This window comes from Silene latifolia, chromosome 9 (assembly GCF_048544455.1).
Source record: "Silene latifolia isolate original U9 population chromosome 9, ASM4854445v1, whole genome shotgun sequence".
Lineage (NCBI taxonomy): Eukaryota > Viridiplantae > Streptophyta > Magnoliopsida > Caryophyllales > Caryophyllaceae > Silene > Silene latifolia.
Genome location: NC_133534.1, coordinates 22,955,534 through 22,972,548, shown reverse-complemented (window position 1 = coordinate 22,972,548; position 17,015 = coordinate 22,955,534). Strand labels below are relative to the sequence as shown.

Genomic DNA, 17,015 nt, shown 5'->3' with positions numbered 1-17,015 from the left:
ACATCTCTCACGAGGCATAACCAGCCTGTTGTTATGATGTTTGTTGAAGCAATAGACTTCACTCCGGTTTAATGGACAATTCTATTAGAGTAAGCGATCTGATGTCATATATCAGTTCAAGCTTTTTGTTAATTTAGGTCGTTCAACTTAAATACTCCTTCCATTTGTCTCTTTTGCTTTTTGCTAATCCGATTTTCTCCAGGTTCGAAATCTTGAAACGCTACAATGCATCAAGACATTGACGGGCCATACTTTTGATGTTATGTATTTTCTCTCGTGGGATCAGTTTTTGTCGTCATATTCTCTGGACCGAATTGTAAAGGTTAGTCCTCTATAAAGTTAAGGAACATGACTTCTTTTTGTACCTAAATTCTATATTTGTGAGTGAAGGTCTTAAAATTGTCACTTTTAAAATTGGACATGGTGTCCCGTGGAAGAGAGCCCTGGTGATTTTCGCGATGTGTCGTCGTACCTAGCTATAGGTATCTTCTTATTACTGATCTGCTTTTTCTGGTGGATTTCCTTCAGGTTTCAGATATGCGTTTTGGCCCGCTTTCGTATATGGTGAGTTACCCTGTCGAATCTTGTGTTGCTCCCTGCCATTCTGGCCATTTTTTTTAATATAATCACACATGGTGCAAAGAAAGAATCATCTAAGTCTGGTTATTGTTCATGTGTTGGGAATCACACATGGAACTTGCAGTTTTCCCCTCACAAGAAACTGATTTGAACATTAATTTAATTACTTTCAATTCTTTATTTATGTCATTTCTGTTTCATTTTGTGCTTTTTTTCTCATTGGTTTCATCTTCTGATAAGATGTACCTTGTTCTATCAATTGACAAATTCAAGCATCAATTTACCAGATATGTGGTAGAAATTAGGAGTGTTTGTTATTATTTGTTGCAGATGAGATGAGTTGGATCCATCACAAGGTAGTAATAACTTAGTAAATAAATGTTCAAGGTTCTTTCTCCCTAAAAGTTTAAAAATTGAATATTGCGTTATGATTAGGTGTAATTCCTTATAAGCTAGAGTGAGTATTGGTTGCTTGTATGATAATGTGTTCACAATTGACCCTTGAGTTAGTTTTAGGACTTAGAACCAACTATTTATGTTCAAACTCTTTAAACGAATTTTCTGTTGTAGTATATAGTTATTGTGTGATAACAGGATGTGTGTCTCTGATATTCAGTTCGCTTTGCAGTTGATAGACATTGAAAAATTCCAAAGGTACATGACATTTATTCGTCCTGTTATGCTTTTATGTCTGTGTTTGGTTTTGTTCGGTTTGAGAGGGAGTGAGGGAGATGAATAGGCTTGGAGAGAGGGATAAAGAGGGAAGGACGAGAGGGAGAAAGAGATATTGCCTGATTTTCATTTTGATCTATTTAGATTGACTTCTATGTGTACTGTACCCGTCCCTGATTCCTGATTTGATCATTTTAGATTGACTTTTGTATTTGTTTTTTTTTTACCGAGTCAACGACCCTATTTATTCCTTCCTTCCTTCTCTTATGGATGTTGTTAACTAATTTTTGCTATGTACATCTCTATTGTTGACGAGCCTTAAATTGAGAAAACTCAATGCGTGGTTGAATTTATTGCCTGTTTACGTGCATTTAACTACAAGGAGTACCATCAGCAGATGAATGTGGGTGATGTAGTCTTTCTGAAAGACCATATTGTTTTAGGTGATCATTTTTAGCAAGGATAAACATTTAGTAAGGAGTCTGGTTGCGCTGAGTTCGCGAAATGGCCTCGACTAATAAGGATGCTGAGTCTTTTGTTATAAAACCTGGTCAGGCTTGGTCCTTTGCGACAACAAACGCCTTCACTCAAAGGTAAAATGATGCCTCCCGCTGTGTAATCGGTGTGATATTCCCTAAGACATTTTTTTTGTTGTGTCATTGTGGTTTTTATTACTGTAACTACTAGCAGATGGCGAGTGTTAATGATAAGACAAAAATACCTCCTTAAAATTAAGTAAAATGTCGTGTGAATTAGAGGTGGGTAGGTTGATTGAAGTTTAATTTCTTGAGGGTTAATGAGGATTTGTGATTAACGGAAATGGTTTAGCTTTATTTTCATGGGTTGTTGTTCTCTTGGTTGATTCAAGTATAATTTTCTTGAGGCTTATTCATTTGGGGTTTAATGGGATTTTAGCCTATAATTAATTAATGTAGTTAGTTGTACATTATTATTATTATTTTTATTATGCTTACTTAGGATTCAATTAATATGTTATATGTATGTTCTTTTTTTTCATTTCTTGGTTACATTATTTGAGTTTGCTTCTTTATTTTTTTTCAAGGCTTTGCATTTAGTTTTATCTGGATGACTATGGCAAACAAATCATTACATTATCGACTATGTTTTTTTTTTTGTATTTCCAAAATCAAGACTTTGTTATAGTTCGTCGAAAGGATATTTTTTCCATTCGAGAGCTGATTATTTTGATAATGGTGAGAAGTAGGAAATGTGATGATTTAATGTCGGGGAAAATATGGGTTTTGTTAGGATTTACTTAGCTCACTTTATGTTAATGGATTGTTAAAGATGTAAGGAAGTATATGGTGGTCATGATCAGCAATGTGAGTAAGCGGGGTATTTTGATTGGTAAATTTCGTATTGGTTGGAAACACTTTAAAATGAAGGGTTAGGCCAAGTGTACTCAGGGTCGGTGAGGGCGTAATAAGGAGGGTGAGGGAGGGCGTGAACAATAGGAAGAAGAATGGGGTGAAGCTGTGTGATGTCGTTCTAGAGAAGTAGAGAGAGCCGGCAGGTGGGTTTGTTCAACGGATGAGGTTGTCAAAATAGATGTTGACGCATGTGTCTTGGCTGATAGAGGGACGTATTTCAATGAAAAATTGATGACGGTACTGTGCAGGGGTCTATGGTGACACAAGGGGTCATTGAGGTGGACGCAATAGAGGCGAAGGCTCACGAATCGCTTAATTTTGTTCTTAGATTAGGGACCGTTATTTGTGTAACATGTCATCTTTGACATATAGATTTGATTATCTTTATCACAAATTAATATGGCTGCAAAATGTTTGAAGAATTTGTGGCTCATGTTATATATTCAAAACGGGTAAACTGCAATGTCTAAATATTATGTCTATGGAGTTTTGATTGTTAAATATGGTGAATGTGAGCTAATATAGAGTCGAAGTAAAACAAAGCTCATTGCAAAATAGATATTTAAACGCAGTGGTCTAAATATTAGATTCTCTTGTATTAGAGAGTAAGCAAGCAGCAAAACTTTTAGTGTCTTAAATTATTGCTCTGTTTGGCTTTAATTTATTTCAGAGAAAAATGCAGCAACTTCGTGATAAGCTTGCCATTGTCGAGCGCAAAACAAAGGCAGAATCACAGTTAAAAGTGAGTGTGACATTTTTTCTATTTTAGTGTATCTCCTTACTTCAGTAAATCTCCTTTCAGTAAGAGGGTACTACTATTAAGATTTGAACATCATATTTTATAATGATGATGACATATTAATCACCTATATCATCATGTTATCAAAAGAAAAGTGCGTCTATTATATACACAATGCATTTGTGCTCTTTGTTAATGTGTCAGTTTTGACAATAAACAATTTGTGCATGTGCATTACTTCTATCTAATGTTTATCACTTTTTTTTTTTTTTGACAGCCGTAAAAAGAGAGTAATGTTTATCACTTATTTGTAAAAGAAATACCATTTATGATGCAAGATTTTAGAAGAAAAGCTAATAGTATCTCCAATTCAAGTGCTAACCCCTCTCAGGGTCCTTGAGAGGGAAGAAGTGTGAGCAAATGTCGATCCCAGTTGGGAGGCACACGCAATAGCCGAGTTCGTTGTCACCCGTTGGGAGGAGCGGAGAACTTATCTAGGTTGTCTTGTGATGGTTACTTCACAAGATACAACAAGCCGCTAGCCCACTACTGCTTAGAGTAAGATAACTAGCATACACGAAAAAGGCTATTATTTTATATCGAGAAGGTACCGATTTAGGCTCACCATAAGCTTAAATGTAATTGATTATTTATTTATTTGGTTTGTTAATAACAAGATATGAAGTTTGTACAAAGAGGCGCACTATACGTGTATCTTCCTAATAAGCGTTTTAATGCTTTTTACAAACGTGACTGTAGATAGACAAAGATGTAATGTATTATTTTTTATTTTACGGAAGAATTTTTAAGCGATTTCGCATCAATGACCCACAACGTATCAACCTAACATAGCATACCATTCAGTGTAATAAATGTCGTACCAACACAATGTCCAGAAGTTTTCTACGCCGTTTATCTACCTTGTGCTCTTGGGCTAATTAAAATGTTATGAGACAAGAGTTATCAAATGAATTTATTCTTCAACAAAGGATTTGATAATAATTGCAATATTTTTACAAATTGTATAACCATATTCGTTGATCAATGATTATTTCTATGTTGAATTTTGAGAAAATGAGAAAATGAAAGGGAAAGGAGTATAAAAGGACATTTTATTTTAAAGTATGGTGTAACAAAGTTTATTCTTAAACAAGATTTTGAAAACAGTTCATCTAGAAATCTTTGAAATTGGTTGAGTTATTACCATTTTGTATATTGTATGCTTGTCTTTTCGCTAAACTTGTAAATCGATAAATATTTTGCTCATAGGTAATGATTTGAAAACTAGGTTAAGATAATTTATTTTAAAGTAGGAAAAAATAACAGATGCAAAATGAGGAAGATACATAATTGCACGGGTTTTATTAATTTCTTACAAAAACATGAGGAAACATTCGTACCCTAATAATTTCCGTTGCTATTTCTCTAACAATTACGACAAAGCGTTCTTTGAAGGAAGTAAGATAAGAATACGAAAATGAAGATGAAAGAGAAGTAGAAAACGTGAATTGCAATGTCCACTCCTGCTATGACGCTTACTAATGAGGTCGTCTAAATGATTAACCAAATTGGGGTTCCGCGCCCGGTAGGGCGCGGAGCAACAACTAGTAGTCTTAAATGATTAAACCTATGAAAACAAGGTTCATTTAGTTTTGGGCCATGTCAGTTTGGACATCATATGATCACGGACCGGGTACCAAAGTTGGCTGGTGTGAGTGGTAAGGGCTCTCATCTCTTAAACAAGTGGTCAGGGGTTCGATTCCTGACTCTTGCGAATGAAAAAGCCAAACTTGGGAGGGGTCAACCCATTAAATTGCCTTCAGTACCCCGAAGGAGATTGCCCCAGCTGTCGGCAGGGGATACTCCTGATCAACACCAAAAAAAAAAATGATCACGGACCGGGTAAGTTGTATCATTTCAGGGATTATAGAACAAGTGAAAAGTTAGGAATTGAATTAGGCAGTGCAGAATATTTGGTCTAAATTGTCTATAAAAACAATCTCAGTGGTCCTCCTCCGTATAGACCTTAGCTAACTCCAATGCTTGATTCATTAGTAATGATTTGACGAGAATTTAGCGGTTTAATGACAATGCATTAATGCAATATAACATCGTAAACTAATCAAATCTATACAAACAATAACTATGCAAGTGACGAAAGATGAGAGCCGCACTGATTGACTCCATTAACTATAAAATAACACACACAATAATTACAGATTTAACAAATCAACAGTAAGATCAAACACCACTTTACTACATACTCACCCCACTCATCTATGTTCACCCCAATTCATTTTACACAAGAATTAAGGGTGTTGAATAAAGAATGAAAAAGTATTCATGAAAAAGCAAGTAGGGCTTGATTAGAGCATATAAATTGAAAGCTTAATACTTGTAGAATTATGGAGTTAATTAAGTACCACTTTAAAGTTTTCATTTCCCTCCAAAATACAGTGAGAGGGAAATTTAAAGTCTCATAAATATTCCTCCCCAAAAACCTTGGTTTCCTAAAACACGGGTTATATGAGTACAAATCAGTACAATAAGACTACGATAATTTACAACTTCACTTCCATATTCTTCTTCTTCTCAATTCTTCTTCTTCTCAATTCATCTTCTCTTCTTTTTCTATGCCATAATCTGCACTTCAAAAAACCGTTAGTCACAAGTTGAATGAAAAAATATCATCAATAAAAAAGCTGTAATACGAGTAAAACAGAATACACTTACCAACATTAATCAAAAAATACGAGGTCCAAATCTATCAAATGATGATAGACATAGAATAGGATGCTATTTATTCGAGAATAGCAAGGATGGCAAGCCAATAAGAGGTTCAATGAACTTTCTTTCAGCAAAATATCAAGTAGACAGGAAAACAATCTTCGAAGTATGGAGGGTTGCTAAACGTCAAAGAGAAAATGGTGATTCTTTGCAGCTGAATTCCAGAATTAAGGGTAAAAAAGGGAGGGAAACACTTGAAGTACCAATAGACAGAATATTAGCTACACCAATGGGAGAAAGGGGATCACTAATGGCATTTGGTGAAGCAATTGGTGTCTCAAAGAACAACAATTTTCAATCAAGGGTTAAACAAGGTAAACTTCAAAGTCATACATCAGCATTGCACTCAAGTCTGACTGATGAGAACATGTTCAACAGGTTGATATTTTCACTTTCAAAGTTAAGTTATGATAGGATATCAAACTCTTTGAAGTTTAAGGACATGAGAAATATAGTCCATATTGATGAGAAATGGTTCTATATCTCATAAGATGGAGCTAAGTTTTTTCTATTGAGTGAAGAAATTGATTCTTATAGACATTGTCAAAGCAAAAGTTTCATCACTAAAGTCATGTTTATGGCTGCAGTTTCAAGACCCATTTATGATAGAGATGGTAATCTTTTGTTTGATGGTAAAATAGGGATATTCCCATTTACTTTCCAAGATCCAGCTAAAAGGAGGTCAAAAAACAGACCTGCTGGAACTCTTGAAACCAAATCAGTGGCTTCAATAAACAAACAAGTGACTAAGGACATGCTAATAAATAAGGTGATCCCAGCCATTCACATTAAATGGCCAGCATCAATGAGCAAGGAAATCATCATCCAGCAGGACAATGTAAAGCCACATATAAAGGGTAATGACCTTGACTTTTTAATGGCAGCCAACTCAAATGGTTTCAACATTAGTTTGACACAACCACCACCAAATTCACCAGATCTCAATGTGTTAGACTTGGGTTTTTTTAACTCTATACAGTCACTGCAAACAAAAAAGAGAGCAAGCACAGTTGATAAGTTAGTGTCTAATGTGTTGGAAGCTTGGGATGAAGAATCAGCACAATGCTTAAGTGATGTTTGGCTTAGTCTACAAGCTTGTATGTTGGAGATTATCAAGCTTAAAGGACACAATAATTATAAGGTACCACATCTGAAGAAAAAAGCACAAAGATTGGCTGAAACCTTACCAAGAAATTTAGTTGCAGATGAAGTAATAGTTAGGGAATGTCTTACTCATTTACATGTAAATGGCAAGGATGCAAACTTAGATGAAATAAGTGTGCCTCTTGCCTTAACTCATCCCATTTAGATGAGTGTTTATAACTTAAACATTGCAAACATACAATGTTTAAGCCATAAACATCATTAGGGTTTGGATTTATTATGTGCCAATAGACTATGTATTTTGTGATGAGCAATGTTTGAAATGAAAATGATTAAGCTCTCAAAACATTAAGTATTTTTATCACTGAGCTTTATGTCCACACAAGAAATGTCTCCTGAAGCCATATACACACAATATATGGTGGAATCAATTCTTGTATGAATACAGAATGACATGGAAGCTCTCAAAGCATTAAGCTTTATTATCATTGAGTTTCATATTTATGCAGTGTTCAGTTTAAATGTCAGCTGAAAAATTTCATTAAGCTTCATATTTATGCAATGAAACATCAACTCTCAGGCCTAAGAATGGCCTCATCATTGAGATGTGTCAAGTAATAAAGCCTACTTCACACACACACACACACAATATTCTGGTAGACCATGCTCGTCAAATAGAGTAGTAGCATCACTAAGTAAGGCAACAAAGAAAGCTCTCAAACCATTAAGGAACGTTCATCATAGAGCTATATCATCTATATTTGACATAAACGAGCACACACGCCCATTCAATTGTACAGCACGTGGTGGCTTAATTACTTGTAGTTATTGGCCACTTACCATTCAAGTGTCTTTAAAAACCTAACTGCTCTCAAAGCATTAAGCTATATCATCATTGAGCAAACTAGTAACAGAAAATTCAGTCATTGTCAAGTGTCATTTATTCAGTCATTGTAATTTACTCAACAGAAGCAAATTCAGTAGCAACAGAAAATTCTACTACCAATTAAACTAACAGTAGACAAATCCCAACAGCATTATACAGTATTGTTCAACTGAAATAAGTGAAAATAACAATTTATTCAGTCATTGTAACTTACTCAACTTAAGCAAATTCAATACCAACTAACAGTAGACAAATCCCAGCAGCATTATACAGTATTGTTTAACTAAGATGAACTACTAACAATTTATTCAGTCATTGTAATTTATTCAAATGAAGCATATTCAATACCAACACAAAATTCTACTACCAATTAAACTAACAGCAGACAAATCCCAGCAGCATTATACGGTATTGTTCAACTGAAATTATGATAATAACAGTAAAAGTAAGTAATTCAGAAGTATACCAATACCAGAGACGTCTATCCCCACATATTCATCGTGTTCATCAAACTCCGTCTCTTCAACATAACAACCTAAATCAACCGGATCTAGGGAGCTATGAGTAGGTGAATCAAACTCCGTCTCTTCAACCCGACTCCCTTTCTCCTCCATGTCATTACCGATCTCTTTTATTTCTTTCAAAGACCCTTTCTGGTTATCTTCCTCTTCGTCCTCCTTCTTTCTCTTTTTCGCCTTTAATTTGCATGCAACAAAAAAATAAGTCACAATATTAATACTATACAAAAAATAAAGTCACACAAAAACTTTTCGTATTCATAATAGATCTAGAAAAAAAGACCACTTTTCTGATAATCTAATTTTATAGATCTAGAAAAACTCTACACGAAGTAAATAAATTGTAGTTCTTCGATTATTCAATTGCTCTAATATCTACACGAAGTCACCAATAAAATACAGAACTTGCTTGACATGTGATATTATACTGCTATCAGTGTAAGAAACACAAAATCAAAGGATAAACTATTGAGTTCCTTAATTCCTCGTACATCATCAACATATTCACCAAAAATCAATCATCAATCAACATAAACTAAAAAAGCGCACAACTGATATTATCAAAATGCCGAAAATGCCGAATATTAACTTCGTAGTTTCTTAATTCCTCGTATATTATCAACATATTCACCAAAAATCAATCAATCTTTCATCAAAATTCCGATTATAATCTAAATACACGAAATATCAACAAAAAATTCCAAAAAAAATCCCAGCAGCAATAATCTCGTATTCATAATAGATCTAAAAAAAAAGGAAAAAGGTCACCTAACCTTGTTCTTATGTAGTGAATATTGCAGACAAAAGGATTGATTAAGTACTTCATTATATTCGATCTTGAACAACGCAGAAGGATCAACATCACAACCATCAAACCTATCCTCCGTATCTTGAACAATGTAACCATGAAGATCAGAATAATGTAAAAGAGGATTTTTTTTCGACATTAATAAAGGAAAAATAGAGAATACAGTAGGAGAGGAAGTGAGGGAATGAGAAAACCAGATTAGATTCAATGAAAAAGAAGAAGAGGCGGCATTGTCAAAGAGAGAGAATATGGAGAGTTAGGGTTTTTTAGTGAGAGAAGGGAGGCCATAGGTCATTGAATAATGGCGGAAGTTTCTAGAGATGGGAATGTAGGGTTTTTACGAGGGAAATTTGTAATGGGTTGGGTAATGGGTTGGGTAATATGGAGGGAGTCATTAGGCTAATTAGATTTGGGTTGGGTTAGTCTTAATGGGTTAGTGTATTAATCAGAAAATTAGGCCCATAAAGCAATGGTATATTTTGTAATATCATAAGTTGGACAAGGACACTTTAGTCATTTACTTTACTAAATAAGGAAAGAATAAAAATGGGGTGAAGATAGATAATTTGCCAAAAAGGAGAAATGGGGTGAAAATAGGAAAGTGGGGGGAGTACAAAATTACAAACAAAACAATTATCCAATTCTTGCATGGACCTCACACCAATTTTATGGCCTTTGTTTCAAGCTCCTCTCTAAACACCTCTGCTATGGATTATAAGCTCACTTTATCCTAACATAAACTGAAGAGTGAATTGACGGATATCATCTCTTTTATATGCCTATAAGTTTTTCCTCCTTAAGGGTGTGTTTGGATACCATTTTAGGAGGGAAAAGGGAGGGGAGGGGGAGTGAGGGGAAGGAAAGGTAGGGGAGGGGAGGGGAGGGAAAATATATTATGGTTGTTTGGATAACAAAAATGATGAGAGGTTGATGGAAGGGGAGGAAGAAGGAGATGGTAGAGTGGATGACTGGATGGGAGATGGTGATAAAATGAGAGTCAAACAAAAGTCAAACAAAGTTTTCCTTTCAAATCTTACCAACGATGGAAAGATTTTAGTTTGGTCTAAAGAGGGAAATTAAATCCTCTCATTCCCCTCCCCTCCATTTCCCTCCTTTCATATATTGTAACCAAACAAAGGAAATTAAACCTTTCTCTTTCCTTCCCCTCCATTTCCCTCTAATTCTCTCAATCGTATCACACCCTAAAAGTTAACACATTTTGCTAAGCATCAAAATTGGTATGAGACGATCCCCAGAAGCCGGGAGAACATTTAGAATGAGCAATCAATCAACCATATTTATAAAACGCAATACATGCACAATTAACGCAAACAAAAAACGTATCAAAACCCTAATTAAGCAATCGAAATCAAGAAATGAAAAAAAGGAAATCAGTAAATGAAACTGATACCTGGGCTCTAACAAATTGTAACCCGCTAAACCAAGAATTCCAGATCTACAACCTCTTTTAAATTCGTGCCCAGATAAAATGAGTAATTATAGAAGTGAGAAACAAAACAGGTTATTGGGAGCCATTGAAGGAAGAAGGGAGCAGGAAGGAAAAGGAAAATTAAGGGCAAACACCAATTCGCAGGCCAAAGAGAAATAAACAAAAGGAAAAGGAAAGAGGAAAATAGAGATTATTGTTCTGCATATGACACGCACGGGAAGAACTGCCCTATTGTTCCTATTTTCCAAGTTCACACATTTACAAGGTTTTTAGATATAAACTAGTTTTGTATCCGCGAAAATCGCAGACTTGTTCTATTTGTTTCATTTATTTGCTTTTGTTGATGTCCATCTTTAACTAAAATATAAAATATTTTTTTTTATCGCGAATAAGCTATAAACCAAACATTTGTAAATATTTACTTCTTTTACATTAATTTTCATGATCATAGTAATATAGATAGAAGTTTTAATTTGAATTTTATTTCCATATATTTTAATACATGTTAATATTATTCATGAATATTTTGTAGTCAACAATTTAATGTAGCTAATTTTATAACTATAAATGTTTGTTTAATTTTTTTACAAATTTCTTATTTTTATGTATTTATGATGTACGTCATAAATAATTAAGCTAAAAACCACTGCGTCGTTAGGTCAATAAACAAAGCACTCCAAGATCGCGGTTACATATCTGATAGGTTTTTTTAAGAAAGTTAAATAGATACTATTAATTTAACTTTTCCTCAAAATCTATACTTTTTATCAAAAATATACATGTAAAATAGAGAATCTCGCCGATGATGAATGGTGATGCTTTATAAGCCAACTAAAATAGTAAAAAATATGTTTTCGTTTTTCACATTTAGATCCAAACATGTAATCTCCACTTTTTAATAGCCTCCTCACAATCAATAATATGCAAATTGAGATAGTTAAAATTAAAATTAAATAAGCATCATCTTAATTACAAAACTAACTATACAACTTAGTAAACGTTTAAAATTTTAAAATCATAAAAGATAGAAATATGGAGTACTTTTAAGAAGACTATGAACGTTTGAATCACATGCACATATACACCTTATTTTTCACTTTTTCGCAAGTGTGCTAATTACAATATTTAAGACTGTTTTGAAATAAATCAAACGTAACAATATGAGAAATTGTGAAGCTTTATAATCCAAGTTATTGGATTTTTCATTTACCACATATAAGACCTTTTAGCTACTATTTTTATTACTAATGAGGAATTATATGAATAAATTTTACGATTTAAATTTTAAATAATGTGAGTAAATTCTTAATTTATTTTTGTAATTTAGTACATGATCTTATGGCTTCTACTAAAAAATATTATTAGTAGATTTATAATCTAAATTATTAGACTTTTTATTTATTACATATAAGATCTTTTAACTATTATCTATATGGTTAATGAAGAGTTAGATGGACAAATTGTACGATTTAAATGATGAGAGTAAATTATTAATTAATTTTTATAATTTTAAATCATGATCGGTATTATGATTTCCATCAAAAAATATTAGTAAATTTTATGAAGAATTTAAATAAATAAGTCTGATGTAGCCTTAATATTAACCAATATAAAAATGACATGTGAATTAAAATTAGATGTTTTAAGTAGCCTTTTAACTATATTATATTTTTTTTTACAAAAACAGAGTTATAAAAAAAACAATTTACTAAGATCCTCTAAATTCGGATTAAAAACTAAAAATGTTTTGTTTTTATATCAAGTGAGACAATTACGTACCAAATAAGTTTTAATATCATTAGGACATGGTTCAAGGATGGATATAACATTATTTTTTTTCACAAATGCAAATGATTAATAAAAATTATATGCAATGGAAAGTTTCAATAACATATGAATATGCCAAAAGGTTAGAAAAAGAGGGTAAAAAAAATAAAAGTGCTTATTTTAAAGAATTTACTTATATTAACTTAGCATCAAATAAGGAGTTAAATTTTAGGGGGAGAAAAGAATCATCAAAAGGAAAAGAAAGAGTTAAAGAGAAAATGAAGAGTTAGAGATGAATAAAGGGTCATAAACGTGATAATAAGTATTCTATCTTAATTCTATGAATGAATATTATTAATTAGTCACATATTATCAAATGAAAGTTTCTTAGTGATTCTACACTGTCGCATGTCTTATACATATGCTCAAGGTAGCCTTTTTATATTATTGTATAGATATGACATGTAGATTATGATAGTTAATTTAGCATGTCTTTAAGTTAGATATATAGATTTTGTATTTAGATTATAGAGTTATTGATTTTACATACATAAATATGGAGCAAGGAGAAATGTAATGTAAAAGGTTTGCATGAGAGTGGTTTATAAATTATCTTATGAAATTAAAATAAGACATATAGCTGATGGTTGATAGTTTGACTTACTTTTTAGCTATATTTATAGATTATTATTATTATTAAATCCAGTTTGCATGAGAGTGATTTAAAAATTATCCTATGAAATTAAAATTATCTAAATTTAGTTTTTTACCATTAATTATGAGAGTAACTTTTAAATGTGGAATTGAGATTTTTTTTTTCATGTGTACTACTATGCTAGTAATTTCACGTGGACTATATTTTGCCACATCACAATTAATTGATGCCATGTCACATTTGTCTACGTGGCGTTTAATGTCTAACTTTTTATTAATATTTAACTAGTTTTTATACCCGTGAGAATCACGGGTGCGTTTGAGTCTAACTGTGTAAACTCACTACTTATAAATGTAGCCGTATTAATCTGAGATAGTTGATATTTTTGTTGCCTTGTGTTACATACAGTGGAATGTAAAATGTGTGATTGTATTTTGGTGAAAGGTAAAATAACATATTGATCATATTCAATTTCACATGAATTAAGATATTAGACGGGTAAATACATGTAATAACGTATCATTATAACCTCGAATTACTTATTTTATTTCCTCCGTTTATATGATTTACCCGTTTGTTAAATATATGAGTGGGGTATTTTAATAAAATAGGTACATCGTATGAAAATGGAGGAAGTAATTGTGAGAGTTGTGTGCAAAATAATCCATGTTAAGTGATGAATGTTCAATACGTGTAAAACTTATTTTCATCATCGACCGATGCTTTCCTTATAGGATACTATACAAATATGGTTGTATAGACAAATAAAATTTCACATTTTTCAACTTATATAAATCTAAGAATAATACAATCTAAATTTACATTAACTAACATAATGTATTTATATTGTACACTTATCATTTGCATACATTAGTTTAAAAAGACAATAACCATTATTTTTCAATTTTATTCAATGTTATTGTGAGTATGTCATTCTCCTGCAATTTTAACAGAAATACAAAAATAATAACTAAATAAGATTGTAACTATTAACTCAAAACATAGTAGAGTAGTCTCCTGATAGACTATTTTACAATTTTAATAAAAAAAATGGTATAAAGGTAATAAAATAGGTACAAATCATGATTAAAGATAAAATGAGTACATTAATTATTAAATAGGTATGAAATTACTATGTCACGATCAACAAAAAAAGGGTCACGAAATACAAATAAAAGAGTACGAAAGACTGGTCTCTCAATAACTTATTGAAAGACCATCTCTCCCAAGTTTTAGTCAAATGAAATTAGGATTATTATAATATTTATGTAAGAAACTTTTTGTAATTAGTTCTCGCATTATTTTCAACAATTTATTCAAGGGAAGAAGAAATATTTTGTGAGTAAAGGGAAGATAAAAAAAAAATTATGGTAACATAAATACAAAGCACAATAATGTTAAGGGAAAACAAAAACGTCATCCCACTAAATTAAAGAAATAAAGGTAAAATAAATAGGGTAGATTGATAACCAAATTTATGAGTGAAAAAATAAAAAGTTTGTATTAACTTAGGTTTTTTTTTTTGGGGGTTTGCAACTAATATTTTGAAATTTTTTATACTTATTTATATAAATTTTAAATAAATAATAAATGTGTAATTTTTAAGTAGTATGATTTTGGAAAGTAAAATTTTTTATTAATTTAGGATTTTTTATTTTTTTGCAGAAGCGTGAATATCCCGTGTTGGGCCTCTACTGCACCGATGTCCACAACCCATAATAGTACGTTATTGTCCGCTTTGGGCCAAGTCCTCACGGATTTACTCATGGGCTCCTTTCCAAAAAGGCCTAGTACTATTATATTTTCTGGACACTTATAAAGATGATCTTCCATCTTTATTCTACCGATGTGGGATATTGGTTTGCACACTAACAATCCTCCTCTCAAACCAAGGACCATCATCTTGACTCAGACCTTGACCTCTATTGAGAACTCCCACACTTCTACAGCCCCAACTTCTAGACATTCAAAACATCACAAGCCTTGATAACCTCCCCTTAGCCGACACACCATGCTACCACGAGCCATGTCTTGCACCACATTTCACCGCCTGGTCAAGTGAATCCCCCCACATGCTCTTGAGCCTGCATGTCCATGTGCCCTTCTTGGGGATTCGCTACACATGCATATAGAACATCCTCTGCATCCAATATACCCTGGACGGGGTCCGTCACTTCAAAAGTCCTAGAACACAAACGGTCTCTGGCATCCAATCTGGAAAGGACCACCAGACCCGTGACACCCAACCTGATAAGGGTCCGCCTAATCAACAGTTCTAGTACACAAATGGTCTCTGCCCCCACAAGACCTATGATGCCTTTTATCCATTTAACCCTGGATCAGGCTTGCTCAAGGACTCATCCCGAGCTAAGAGTTCCATGCCTTACATAGTACAACTTCAAATCTTGGGCCTGCTGATGCATCATCGTGTTTAACCCAAGTCGAACCTTGGGCTCTGATACCACTTGCTGTGCGGAAGCGTGAATATCTCGTGTTAGACCTCTACTGCATCGTTGTCCAGCGTCCATAATTGTACGATATTGTCCGCTTTGGGTCAAGCCCTCACGGATTTACTCATGGGGCTCCTTCCCAAAAGGTCTCGTACTATTATATTTTGTAGACACTTATAAAGATGATCTTTCATCTTTATTCTACCGATGTGGGACATGGATTTGCACCCTAAAGTTTGCACCTAATATTTTTGAAATTTTTCGTACTTATTTATATAAATTTTAAATAAATAAATGAATGTGTGATTTTTAAGTGATACATTTTTGAAAAATTCAGTTTAACAATTACCAAAGGACAAATATATAACGTTTTCAACCAAAATTTCATCACATGAAATCAGTTAGTAAGCAAATTACGAAAAACCTAAATCGATTCATTAACACGTTTATTTATGAAAATTTCAATAAAAATGTCAATTTTAATAATAAAATATGAAACTTAGATGTGATTTTTACAGTTTACATCACTCTTTGAATTTTCTTTTAACTCATGAAATATTTAATTTACACAATTAATTTAATATAGAAATAATGACATTTTTTTAAGGAATTTAATTAGTTAATTTATGTATAATGTGTAATGGTTAGTTCACTAATTTTACATGGTGATGAGATAGCATCATAATATGTTAGGTAAAAACCTTTTTTTTTTAATTATAGATTCATATAATTGACAATACAATATGTTTTTGATTCATTTACTAGAAATTATGATCAAATAACTGTTTTTATTTGTCCTTTATTTTATTATTTATTTGTTTATTAAGGGTTTCTTTCGTTCGCGGTGGTTGTGGAAAACTCAGCATAAAAATGACAATGTCGCTAGGAAGTGCATGATGGGTTGATGGTAGGGTATACATTTTTTAAAAAAAAAAAACTTTATGTAATGCTCGATGTGTTTTATTTTTTATATTTTTTCCATTTACTTTTTCACCGCTATAATTTTTTTGTTTGTTTGTTGATTTCTTTTTATTACTTCTGTTTGTTTCTCACTTGTCGCACCACGCAATTGTTTTTACTTTAATTTGTTTTTTTGTCACCGCAGTACATTTTATTTATATTACTCCCTCTTATTCACTGTTTTCTTCCCTATTTCCTTAAACAGATTATTCAGGTTTTCTTCCCCTTTCTTATTTTGAAAACTTTTTA

General features: G+C 32.6%; 2 long non-coding RNA genes across 2 annotated transcripts; one reads left to right on the top strand and one right to left on the bottom strand.

The window, feature by feature from the left end:
• The first annotated feature begins 1,754 nt into the window (after positions 1-1,754).
• Positions 1,755-3,384, top strand: LOC141602516 (uncharacterized). Its single transcript, XR_012524494.1, has 2 exons — positions 1,755-1,844; positions 3,313-3,384. It is a non-coding gene; the product is annotated as an uncharacterized LOC141602516 (long non-coding RNA).
• A 2,414-nt stretch (positions 3,385-5,798) lies between these two features.
• LOC141602515 (uncharacterized) lies at positions 5,799-11,180 on the bottom strand. Its single transcript, XR_012524493.1, has 3 exons — positions 10,896-11,180; positions 8,625-8,853; positions 5,799-6,024 (listed from the first exon to the last, which is right to left on the bottom strand). It is a non-coding gene; the product is annotated as an uncharacterized LOC141602515 (long non-coding RNA).
• Positions 11,181-17,015: the final 5,835 nt, after the last annotated feature.